The sequence below is a fragment of the Hylobates moloch genome, unplaced genomic scaffold, assembly GCF_009828535.3.
Source record: "Hylobates moloch isolate HMO894 unplaced genomic scaffold, HMol_V3 SCAFFOLD_26, whole genome shotgun sequence".
NCBI classification, from domain to species: Eukaryota; Metazoa; Chordata; class Mammalia; order Primates; family Hylobatidae; genus Hylobates; species Hylobates moloch.
In genome coordinates this window covers 605,298-618,902 of record NW_026652301.1, presented here as the reverse complement: position 1 = coordinate 618,902, position 13,605 = coordinate 605,298, and the positions used below count along the sequence as shown (strand labels likewise).

The 13,605-nt window shown below is 41.7% G+C and overlaps 1 long non-coding RNA gene across 2 annotated transcripts in view; it reads right to left on the bottom strand.

The window, feature by feature from the left end:
* Positions 1–7,960: 7,960 nt before the first annotated feature.
* Positions 7,961–13,605, bottom strand: part of LOC116463122 (uncharacterized) — a 61,236-nt gene continuing 55,591 nt past the window's right edge. For both annotated transcript variants that reach the window (XR_009211978.1, XR_004246574.2), the window contains 2 exons: positions 12,980–13,070; positions 7,961–8,069 (listed from right to left, as the gene is read on the bottom strand). This is a non-coding gene — a long non-coding RNA (uncharacterized LOC116463122). The remainder of the gene's footprint in view (positions 8,070–12,979; positions 13,071–13,605) is intronic.

Below are 13,605 nucleotides of genomic sequence, written 5' to 3'. Positions count from 1 at the left end.
AGTGGATGTTTGAAACAAACGATAGTACCTGTATTAGGGCTCTCTAAAGGGATAGAACTAATAGGATTGATGTGTATATATACAAAGGGGAGTTTATTAAGGAGTATTGACTCACACCATCACAAGGTGAGGTCCCACAATAGGCTGTCTGCAAGCTGAGGAGCAAGGAAGCCAGTCCAATTCCCAAAGCTGAAGAACTTGGAGTCTGATGTTCGAGGGCAGGAAGCATCCAGCATGGGAGAAAGATGTAGGCCAGAAGACTAAACCAGTCTAGTCTCTCCACATTCTTCTGCCTGCTTTTATTCTGGCCGCGCTGGCAGCTGATGAGATGGTGCCCACCCAGGTTGGGGTGGGTCTGCCTTTCTCAGTCCACTGACTCAAATGTTAATCTCCTTTGGCAACACCCTCACAGACACATCCAGGAACAATACTTTGCATCTTTCAATCCAATCAAGTTGACACTCAATATTAACCACCACAGTACCAAATCCTGTTTACACTGGTTTTTCCTATACATACCTAATGTAAAGTTTAATTAATAAATTAAGCAAGCAAAATATTAACAATAATAACTAATAATAAAATAGAACAATATACCATAATAAAAGTTATGTGAATGTGCGCCGGGTGTGGCGGCTCATGCCTGTAATCCCAGCACTTTGAGAGGCTGAGGCAGGTGGATCACCTGAGGTCAGGAGTTTGAGACCAGCCTGGCCAACATGGTGAAATCCTGCCTCTACTAAAAATACAAAAAATTAGCCGGGCACGGTGGTGGGCACCTGTAATCCCAGTCACTCGGTAAGCTGAGGCAGGAGAATCACTTGAACCCAGGAGGCCGAGATTGCAGTGACCTGAGATGGTGCCACTGCACTCCAGCCTGGGTGACAAAGAGAGACTCCATCTTAAATAAATAAAATAAAATAAAATAAAGTTATGTGACTATGGTCTCTCTTTCTCTCTCAAAATATCTTACTGCACTGTAATCATCAATCTCCAGACCACAGGTGACCATGGATAATTGAAACAAAAACTACAAATAAGGGGAGGAAATATCAGTAAGGGTAAAACGAATCTAGCCAGAAGGCAAAGTTGGAGATTTTTCTCTGCTATTAGGTAGATAGATATATTTTCAGCACTATCCTCAGAATAAATTAATTAAAAGACTATGCTAAATGTTTCCAAGTCTGGTTCTGAAATAACTCCTTCAATTAGAGGTTATTTTTAGCTTCCTTTTTCTAAACTTAAATGAAGAACTTTTACATTTTTCTGGCGTTTCAGGCTATTCTGTTTCTGTAGCTGCCATTTAAAGGTAGATCAGAAGAGAGGTAGATGGAGACTGAAATTCCTAATTTCACTTCCTCTTTTTGGTTTTCAAATTGAGTTGTGTACGACTGGGTGCGTGGGAAAGCATGCACAGACCAGTGTCTTCCTTGGTTGTGTGATATCTCACATTTGGCCATGTCATGTGGCAGGCTAGAACCTGCATAACTTTCCATTAGTGATCTGATTTGGCCCATGTGAACTTCACCTCCTACCCACATTCATAGCGGCTTTTGCTTGGGAAGGCTTCGCATTTTCTTCATGACTGGAGGTCACAATACTAAAATATCTGTAGGAAAATAAAGTAATGGGCCTGCTAATATGTTTAATGGCTTTAATAGCATTGAAAACTAATATGCTTAATGCTCATTTCATTCATAGCTGCCCTTGGCATGATGGATGGCAAGACTGTGCATTTATGCAGAGGCAAAAAATGGCCCAAATGTCACTGTGAGTGTGATGCAGGAGAGTGAGAGAGAAATGTTACGGCAGCATTATGAAATCTCAACTCCAATCCATCTTCACAGTAAATAATTACATTAGGTGAGAAAAGAGGCAGCCAACCAGGAGGCTGGTGCTAGCTTAAAGGAATTTAGTTCATTTGTTGAAAAGCAGAAATTCCAAAAGCCTGTGCTGAGTGAATTATCTTGCAGGCAAGACCAATAATAGCATAGAAACAGGAAGTTCTGAGACATGACAAATTCTGAATTGGGGAGATCACCTTTTCTTTCACAGCTTTCTTCCTAGTTCTATGGTTACATTATGGGCTGTGTTCTAGAGCTTTCCAGCCTTGCCCTCTTTGGTATATATCGCATTCCTTAGGGCACCATTCGTTGTAGGTAAGTGGATTAATTAATTCAGGTCACTACATCACTATGTCGTGAACTGGCCCTACACAAAGATGTTTTAGATGAGGCTCTCTGGAGAAAAACCTCAAGGGTCATCAGCAATTGGGAATCTCAGTAGTACTGTGGGCCTGGCAGGGCTCTCAAGCATTTGCCCATGCCATCTGGACATGGGGCTGGTGCTGGAGAGACAGCACTAACATTCTGAACTGTGAAGATAAAATTTGCTGGGATGATGAACCTCTTTAGTAGATTCCACTGCCTCAGCTTTCCAAGGGCCATAGGAGAGGACAGTATTAGTCTTTCCCCTTCCCTCAGGGGCCCAAACACCACCAGGGGCCTAGACAGGAGAGGAGGCTACAAAAGAGGAAGTCTTCAGAATTAGAAGCAAGCTGTGGGTGCCAGGAAACCCTTTCCTCACTGATAGTGAACATCCATGTGGACATGCAATGGCCAATGACTGGGTCTAGAGACATTGACTTGCTCACCAAGTGCCAGCATCTAAAGTGGCTATGACTCCTCATCATGGTCTTACTCAGTGATATGGTTTGGCTGTGTCCCCACCCAAATCTCATTTTGAATTGTAGCTCCCATAATTCCCACATGTCGTGGGAGAGACCTGGTGGGATGTAATTGAATCATGGGGGCAGGTCTTTCCAGTGCTGTTCTCGTGATAGTGCATAAGTCTCATGAGATCTGATGGTGTTATAAAGGGGAGTTCCTTTGCACACGTTCTCTTGCCTGCCACCACGTAAGACACGCTTTTGTTTCTAGTTTGCCTTCCGCCATGATTGTGAGGCCTCCCCAGCCATGTGGAACTGTTGAGTCCATTAAACCTCTCTCCTTTATAAATTACCCAATGTCAGGTATGCCTTTATTAGCAGCATGAGAATGGACTAATACAGTCAGTCTTGCAAGGCCCTGCCTTTCCCATCAACTCATACAGGGGCTTGTGATGCTTACTGCAGAAGAGAACTTTTAAACAATATCTCCTTAGGATAAGTAACAGTAATGTGACCATTGGGATTTTTGAAAAATTCCATTTTAAGCCAAGGCATATAGGGCATAATGCTTTACTATTCTAAATTTTCACCACAATTTTAGTGTAGCCGTAGCATCTAAGCATTTGTGTTTACTAACAGCTGCTCACCCCCAGGTCTTAAACAAAGCATTCTGTATGAGTTCAAGTTTTTGAGGATCCTTAGGACTTTACTTGGTGACAGGCAATTCAGTAATAATTTAAAGGTTAAGGGGCTGGGCATGGTGGCTCATGCCTGTAATCCCAGCACTTTGGGAGGCTGAGGCAGCAGATTGTTTGAGGTCAGGAATTCGAGACCAGCTTGGCCAACATGGTGAAACCCCATCTCTACTAAAAAGACAAAAAATTAGCGGGGCATGGTGGCGCATGCCTGTAGTCCTAGCTACTCAGGAGGCTGAGGCAGGAGAATCGCTTGAACTCGGGAGGCAGAGGTTACAGTGAGCCAACATAGCACCACTGCCTGGGTGACAGAGCGAGACTCAGTCTCAAAAAAAAAAAAAAAAAAAAAAGTTAAGGAATAAAGAAAATGACAGTTAGTGAGTCTTCTTAATTGTTCTGGATAATCTGAAGACAGCCCAGCTACCAAAGTGTCCTGAAGCCCAGTTATTTTATTGATTGCCCCACCTCACCTAAATAATTGATTTTATAATTTACATTTGATTCCATCATATTTGAGCTTTTCCCCTGGAACGAATTTATAAGGCAAACTCTCCCAGATGAAAATAAAATTTCATTTACCAACTTTGACTTCTAAATGGTTTATTGATACTCTTCATTCATCTCTCAATTTAGAAGATCTATTTAAAAGGAAAGATAAATATAAATTACAGCATGGATAATATTCTTTTCTTTCAGCAATTACTAAGTGGAATTTCATTTTGTTGATATCTAGGAAAGAAGTCATCCCTCAAATTGCAATTTAGTAATACTCCTCCCTTTCTTGAAATGAAAGAACAGCTCAAATTTGGCTTAATGGTCCCTATTTTCTGGCCCCTATAGTTACTAACTCACATGTTTGAGGTTATAGTTGCATAGTCCAAAAATTTAGAAAGGAATTTTCCATGATCAAAAATATGTAATTTAGTGGAAGGTTCAGAGCCATGTTAAGGCCAGCAGTTGTTTCTTTAGGTATCAAACACAAGCATCCTGTTTAGCAATGCCATAACAAAGCATAAGCAGTTAAAGTGGAAAGACGAATGGGTAAAACTTTACCAGTCAAACTAAATTTTTAAAAGAATCTTTTAAAAAGGGGCTGAGTGTGGTGGCTCATGCCTGTAATCCCAGCACTTTGGAAGACTAAGGCGGTAGGATCACTTGAGGCCCAGAGTTTGAGACCAGACTGAGCAACATAGACCGCATTGTTACAAAAAAAAAAAAAAATTAGTCAGGTGTTGTGGCACATATCTGTAGTCGAGAGTCTAAAGCTGGAAGATCACTTTGGCCCAGGAGTTCAAGGCTTCAGTAAGCTGTGATTGCACCATTGCACTCCAGCCTGGACAAGAGAACACGCCCCGTCTCAAAAAAAAAAAAAAAAATGTGGAAGTACTATGTGTCCAATATTTCATTCTCTCGACTGCCATTTGAAATAGGCATTGGTAATTCCACTTGACAGACGAGAAAACAAGACTCAGCTTGTTTAAGTAACAATCTAAGTCCTTCCCAAGGACACAGAATCGTGAGTGGTAGGTTTGGAACTGAAGTTCTAGCAAGCTCAAGCACTATCTTCCCCCTACACGATGTGTCTGTGCATAGGAACAACTATAGTAAAATCAACCAAGACAACTATCTCTGTCATGAATATATTATTAAATTAAGGGCAGAAAAGTTATCAGCAGCTTCTACTTGAAGAGAATCTGCTTTGCCTGATCCGTCCTTCATCTCTATTCTTCTATCTTCTCTCCTTTACCTTGCCATCACCATATAAGACACGTGTCTGTGGCTTAGAATCAAGTTCTCGCAGGAAGACAATATCCTTGGCCAAAGAATTTACACCAAAATATTAACAGTGGTTGTGTTTGAAATAGGGTGAATTTATTCCTTCTTGCTATATTTGTATATTTCATAATAAAAGTACACTTGTAAAAATAAGGTCTTAAATGTACATTTCTAAATTTATCTTCTTAAAAAATTTTAAAATTGACAAATAAAAATTGTATACATTATGGGGTATGACATGATGTTTTGATATATGTGTACATTGTAGAATGGCTAAATCAAGCTATTGAACATATCCATTTCCTCACATATGTATCATTTTTTGGTGGTGAAAGCGTTCACTTTTCAAGTATGCAATGCATTGTTATTAGCTATAGTCACCATGTTGCACAACAGATCTCTTGAACTTATTCCTCCTGTCTAACTGAAATTTTATATCCTTTTACCAACATCTTCTTGATTCCCCCTCTAATGTTTTAAGTTAAAACTATGTCTTTAACATGGAAAAATTAAGAATTAAATGAACTATTGCCATATAACAATATTTTGGGGAATTCCAAAAGCTATAAAAGCCCAACTGATAAACATCCCAAAATGCCAACAATCAGAATGAATTTAGCTGTCATCACTTACTTGATTTAATTTTCTTCACAGTTTTTTAATGTACTTCCATGTGTCTTATGGGGACATGTGACCGATACTAGGACACTTGTCCTCATGCCTCATTCTCTAGGAATCAAGGGCTTGTCTTGCTTAATCTTGCTGGCTTTAGCCTTCCTACTCTTCCCAGCCCTTCATATGCTGCCAAGGTTTCCCCAGGACAGCAATGGTTTGACTTTCTTTATTCCTGCTATTACGCATCAGGCCAGATTATGCTCAGGAGCTACAGAATTGTTTATTTTAAACACACACGTGCGTGCACACACACACATGCACACACGTGCGTACACACACGCACACATGCACACACAGGCTCACATGCACACAAGCACACACGTGGACACACACACAGGCACATGTGAACGTACACACACGTGCGCAAGCACACATGCGTGCATGGACACACACCACGCACCCACATGCTCGCACACACACACTTTTCTCTTATTAGACAAGTAGCATTTTGGAAACTGTAGGGTAAAAATTGATAAACCAAAGGATAAAAACAATGCCACACTGAATTTCACACAGGGCTATCTTTGTGGATATCCTTTCATTATTTTGCCTATTCGTGTGTGTGTTCCTGTGTGCACGTGTACATGTGCACATGGGATCATAAAAAACTGGACAGAATTCTCTGTTATTAAAAAGTCCCAATTTAAAATAGAATAGTTTGGTCTAAGTTTAAAATTACATTTTAAGATATGGCTTATTATACCATGTTTGCTTTAAAGATGACCTCTCTACAGCTTATGCTAACTTTCCAGTAGCTTCCATAAAATATTAAAAACTAGTTCTGCGGCCGGGCGCGGTGGCTCACGCTTGTAATCCCAGCACTTTGGGAGGCCGAGGCGGGCGGATCACGAGGTCAGGAGATCGAGACCACGGTGAAACCCTGTCTCTACTAAAAATATAAAAAAATCAGCCGGGCGTGGTGGCGGGCGCCTGTAGTCCCAGCTACTCGGAGAGGCTGAGGCAGGAGAATGGCGTGAACCCGGGGGGCTGAGCTTGCAGTGAGCCGAGATCGCGCCACTGCACTCCAGCCTGGGCGGCAGAGCGAGACTCCGCCTCAAAAAAAAAAAAAAAAAAAAACTAGTTCTGCCTCTCCTAAAGGAAGGCACTTTTATTTTCTTAAACTCATTTTAATGCCTAAAACAAGGGCTTCCTCCCTCTCCCCCAATATGGTCACCATCTTCAGGAGGTACTAAATCAGGAAGCTTCTCGATTCTTTCCTCCTCTACCAGTTCCTCTTTTTGGAAGAAGTTACTTTCTTAACTGGACAGATGGGAGAGTCCAACAGGCTCTGAACTGAGCCAAAGCAGAAGTGGAATCCAACACCAGGGAGCAGGTCCACATCTCCACCTCCTCCCATTTCACCTTCCCTCGTGGTGAGCTCAGCAGGAAGGGCCTCTCCTGACTGAGGCTCCCCAGCCGCATTGTCTGTGACTGCGAGGGGAAGTCGGATTCAGCTGGGGAAGACAAGGAAGCCTCATTCTCCCCCTAACCCTTTGGCACTCTGTGACCTCCCATCTGTCTCCTGTTTACACAACAAACTGATTAGAACCCAGAGGAGAGCAAGAGTATGATTAGTCAGCACCCCAAATCTCAAGAATGGTCCCTATAGAATATGCTCTGTATGTTGTAATATGCAGATATGTGCTCCGTGTGTGGTGTGTTAAGTATACATTGTAGATTATACTTACATTGTAATGTGCTTGTACATTAAATTACAAGTAGATTTTTATAAATTGCACAGGGAAGTTTCAACTTCCTTTAGGGCTCCATAATTAAGCTTCCCAGAATAGCTTAGAAAACAAATTTGCAATTATGTCAAAGCTAACCCATAACTTTAGTATAAAATTTAGCAAAATACATGCTGGGTAAAGAGCCATTGAAATATACTTTAAAACCACCAACCATTCTCACTTACGTGAGAGCAACAGGGTAAATTTCATTTACTTAGAAGTTAGTTTTGTTGTTTTTTAGTTTAGGGCCTGGCTAAGGCTCCTTCATTCCCTCTGCATTCTTCATACCTTAGGTCTGTAAATACCATGAGATGCTCCCCACATGCAACTGTCCAGAAGCATGTCATCCCATTCTCAGTCTCAAATGGACTTTGTTCTTTTCAAAGGAAGAGGGGTCTTACCTGAGGCAGAACTGTGGCCACTCCTGGGATTTAGACACTTCTGGTTACGTCTGGTGGGCAGGTAGGATGAGATGATGAAAGCCTATTTCCAGAGGCTAAGGAGGTTCCTAGGAGGTAATTCATCCTAAGGGAAGAAGGAACCGGGTACAACCAGCTTGATACTGCTATAGAGCCTTCACGGTCAATGGTGGGGAAGAATTTGGAGCACAGTGTTGTGCCAGTTTCACGGATCTGTCATCAGTGCCCAAGACTCTACATCTGGGTTCTAGGAAGAGAAGGGGCTGTAAGTCATAATTGGAGCATTTATTTATTTATTTAGGCTAACATTGGGATATATTTGCTTTGCTTGGGTAATTCCCTAAAGGAATGTGATATGAGAGAGTTAGGGAAGGGGACAGTGGCCAGTAGACAGTGTTGGTACCTGGACGCTTCCTAGGCATTGCTGGCGGCAGCCGCAGCTGTGGTCCTAGGCAGAGGTCTGTGCCTACAGCAGCACTACCCAGAAGGAGACCACCAGGTCTGGGGGGTGTGGTGGGCCCTGTGGGGCTCTCCTGAGGCAGCATCCGGGTGATATCCTGCAGGGCCAGGGCCAGCGCCAGCGGAGCACTCTGCTCCCAGGGACCCTGGGGTTAAGGGATGGAATGCTTACTAATTATACTCTAAATCTGGGCCTCTGGGCTCAAACTGCCAGAAGCCCAGACAGGATGGAGGGATAAGAAAAGGAAACAGGAAATACTCAGAATTAAAGAAAAAATAGAGGTGCTAAAAGACCTCCTTACTAACGCAGGTATCAGAATGGATAGATGGAAGATGACCTGAAACCTGGCCAGACACTTTCTAAGCACATGTGAAATGCATATCGGGAACCCTCAACAGGAGGTTTTTGGTAGCTGGAGACCCACATGAATAGGTAGATTCTTGTTTCACTACAACAAGAATTATATCAAAGCGAAACAAAACTTGAAAACAGAAACATCTATACTGGCCTAGAAAAGTGGAGACAAGAGAGGGAGGGAGAGAAATTGTTAAGGATTAAATTATGTTTGCAATCTCAAAACACATTCTGCAGCACAGCCTGGGAGTCTATGTGTCCATTTATGTAATTCAGAGTGTTTTGTTCAACCATGATTTTGCAGGTTGGGCAGAGGTGGGGTGGCAGACTGATATTCATTGTTGCACAAGATGTTTTCGAATGGCAGAAATTAATTGCTGTTCATTCCATCTCAGGTTATACTATTTTCTTAGGATAACCTGAATTCATCTCAGTGATGCATCTTCGATGGGACTGAGGTATGTGTGCTTAGAATAGACTAACAGCAGGAATTGCAGTGTTAGAAGGACTTGTGGTTTGCTCTTGTTTGGATTATCTTCCAGAAATAAAAATAATATATAAAACTCCAGCTGCCCCTTAGCACTAATTACATTAAGTTTAAGCATTACCCAGTGATATATAAATAAAAATGCCACATTATTTTTATGGAAAGTAATTTAAAGCCCCATAAATGGAATCATATTTATCTGTGATTCTCACTGCTGTTAAGACCCCATCTGTACCTCCTTCATTTCAGGGAAACTTGAAGCTCCTTCAGAAATAAAAAGGGGAACTTCCTGGTCCCAGTAAACTTTATAACTAGGATACTTTATTTTTTTTCTAAAATCTTACTTAGGGCTGGGCACGGTGGCTCACGCCTGTAATCCCAGCAATTTGGGAGGCTGAGGCAGGCAGATCGCTTAAGGTCAGGAGTTCAAGACTAGCCTGGCCAACATGGCGAAACCCCATCTCTACTAAAAATACAAAAATTAGCTGGTCATGGTGGTGGGTGCCTGTAATCTTAGCTACTCAGGAGGCTGAGTCAGGAGAATTGCTTGAACCTGGGAGGCAGAGGTTGTAGTGACCTGAGATAGCACCACTGCACTCCAGCCTGGGTGACAGAGCAAGACTCCATCTCAAAAAATAAATATATAATAAAATAAAATCTTAGAGTTTGAGGATGCAGAATTTAATTTAATGTTACCAGGGCAATTTTTTTTTATCTTGGGGTTACTTGGCTTAAATACTTTTCCTTTTTAATTATTACAGAGACAGTGTGAGATCCTAGGTAGATATTGTAGAATCTCATCAAGGTATCTCTGACTCTCAAAAAGTCATTTTTGAGAAGGTTGAGAGAGATGAAAGGACAACATAGATGAACTCATCTTTTTTTTTTAAACAGCTTTACTAAGGTATACTTGATTTGCAAAAAACCCTGAACATTTAATGTATACAATTTGATGGGTTTGGACATAGGCACACACCTGTCTATAACCACAATCAAGGTAATAAACGTATCCATCACTTCCAAAGCTTTTTTGTACGTTCCTTTGTGTGTGTGTGTATGTTTATTTTGCTATTGTTTATTGTTGTTGTTGTTTTGTGGTAAGAAACAAATCCACCTTTAAGTTCTAGGATCCAATCAACAGGGGCCAGTGTACACAAACTAGTAGTCACAAAATGATTTTTAGCACTTAAAATGCTAAGAATAATTTCTCATAATCATTCATATTTTCTTTATCTCCCTCTTCTTCCTACCCCTTCCCCCCTACTCAGCTTTGGTTCTTTCCCATACTTCTCTTTCCTTATTTTACTATTTTTTCTATTTCATTCTTCCATCTTATTTGGCTGACCCAAACAGGCCACTTAATTTTTTTTATTATTTAAAAAAAGTTTTCCATAGGTTATTGGGGTACAGGTGGTGTTTGGTTACATGAGTAAGTTCTTTAGTGGTGGTTTGTGAGATTTCGGTACACCTACCACTCAAGCAGTATACACTGCATCCTATTTGTTGTCTTTTATCCCTCACCCCCTTCCCACACTTCCTAACAAGTCCCCAGAGTCCACTGTATCATTCTCATGAACAGGCCACTTTAAAATGTGATGGAATGACATGCTTTAAAGATGTTATGGCCAAACGTTCAGGAAAGCTGTTTCACACACTGTCAAAAGCCACATGAATATGCAGTCTTGGAGGAAATAGATGATAACAAATAATAATTGAGTTCATACCACAGGCCAGGCACTGGCTTTCACAGAAGAATTTATTTAATCTTTACCACAACCTGTGCTGTATCCTTCTGATTTTGTACATGAGGAAACTAAAGAACAGAGAGGAGTTCAAGACCAGCCTGGCCAACATGGTGAAATCCCGCCTCTACTAAAAAATACAAAAATTAGTTGCACACCCGTAATCCCAACTACTCAGGAGGCTGAGACATGGGAATTGCTTAAACCCGGGAGGTGGAGGTTGCAGTGAGCCGAGATCGCACAACTGAACTCTAGGCTGGGTGACAGAGTGAGACTCCATTTCAAAAAAAAACAAAAACAACCCAGAGAGATCAGGTACCTTGCTCAAGAGCACACAACTGGGATTTGAACAAAGGAAGTCTAGGTCTAAAGCTGGCATTCTTTACCAGGGTAATCCTCAAAGCGTACAGCCCTGTGCTAATATTTTTTATGGGGCTCCCATTTATACAAACAATTTTATTAAAATGTATTATACAATTCATGGGCCCATGTAAGGAACAGTGATTTATCAATGAAGATTTAGAATAATGAGTAGAGAGGAGGGGCCTACATGCTTGGTTATTATCAAATCAGTTCAACCAGAAGACGATTCCTCATAGTGTCCAGGTACCATATCTTCCTGTGCAGATCCAGGAACCGTCTTTCCAGACTTTATTTTCAAATGTTCCATTCCAGGCTAATTTCCTATCTTTCTCAGTGAGATGAAAGGAGTAATACCATTGTGGTTCACAATGCCTTGGCTTTTCAATTGGAAACGACATAGATCTTGTTGCCTCTGAAGGTCCTTAACACAATGTATTTCATCTGACTACATTATCGTCCATGATGCTACATGCTCATCCATCCTCAGCTCACAAAAACTGGCTTCCAATGAGCCTCTCAGAGGCTGTTCCTGGGCTTCACTAAGTGACCGACTTGGGTGTCAATTGCAGGGGAGGGACAGAGTAAAAGAGTCCTGCAACCCCATCCCCCTCCACTGCCCTTAAGTGCTGTAGACTAGTGGTGCCTCTGTGGTTAGAACTTACACAGGAAGAACTGATGCAGGTGCCCAAACACGTGTTCAATTCCGAGAGCAGATGGTAGATCCACAGTGATCATCAGAAGACTCAAGCCCTGAACCTATCCTGGGTCTGCAGTAAGAAAGCCCATTCTCAAAACAGATTATTAGTTATGTTACAAACACGTGCAATGCTCTGTAACTTTTTAAAATGGAATTTGAATACCTCTTGCATACTTCGCTTAATTTGGTAAAATTCCTAGAAATTTTGCATAGGTTAATAGGAAGCTACCAGAAGCCCTCTGAGAAATCGCTTCCCTTATGGTCCTTGATGTTGCAGTTTCTTTAGTAATTAATGATTTGTACTATTTACATATTTGGGTATTTATTTTATTTTATTTTATTTTTTATTTATTTATTTTTTTGAGACGGAGTCTCACTCTGTCGCCCAGGCTGGAGTACAGTGGCACAATCTCTGCTCACTGCAAGCTCCGCCTCCCAGGTTCACGCCATTCTCCTGCTCAGCCTCTCCGAGTAGCTGGGACTACAGGCGCCCGCCACCACGCCCGGCTAATTTTTTGTTTTGTTTTGTATTTTTAGTAGAGACAGGGTTTTACCGTGGTCTCGACCTCCTGACCTCGTGATCCGCCTGCCTCGGCCTCCCAAAGTGCTGAGATTACAAGCATGAGCCACCGCGTCGGGCCATGGGTATTTTATTTTAAAAAATAATTATTTGTGCACTTCCTATGGGTCCTCACTATTTTAATTGTTTCACAAATATTAGTTCATTTCATTTCCATAACAATCCTGTTTCATAGGCACTATTATAATTTCTGTTTGTTGAGGAAAAGTCGAGTTAAATAACTTGCTAAAGATTACACAGCTAGTAAGAGATAGAGCTGGGATCCCTACCCAGACAGTGGGTAGGGATTTTGCATAGGTTAATAGGAAGCTACCACTTAACCACTACACTCACCTGTGTCTACAGGTTATAAACAACGGGTCACCCAAGATGAACTCCTGCAGTCCTTGCCAAACCAGAAGCTCTCTTTTCTCTCTCTAGGTACCTGTCAAAGAGAAATGTTGATGTCCATGAATTATTGAACACTTTTACATTTATACATTGTAAATTTGAGGCTATTTCTTTCATGGGTCTTAAAATTTACTGGGTATGATGGTTAATATTGAGTGTCAACTTGATTGGATTGAAGGATGCAAAGTATTGTTCCTGGATGTGTCTGTAACAGTGTCACCAAAGGAGATTAACATTTGAGCCAGCGGACTGGGAAAGGCAGACCCACCCTCAATCTGGGTGGGCACCACCATCTAATCAGCTGCCAGCATGGCCAGAATAAAAGCAGGAAGAACATGGAAAGACTAGACTGGTTTAGTCTTCTGGCTTACATCTTTCTCCCGTGTTGGATGCTTCCTGCCCTCGACATCAGACTCCAAGTTCTTCAACTTTGGGACTCTTATACCTTCGCCCACAGACTGAAGGCTGCACTGTCATCTCCCCTTCTTTTGAGGTTTTGGGACTTGGACTGGCTTCCTTGCTCCACAGCTTGCCGACGGCCTATTATGGGACCTCACTTTATGATTGTG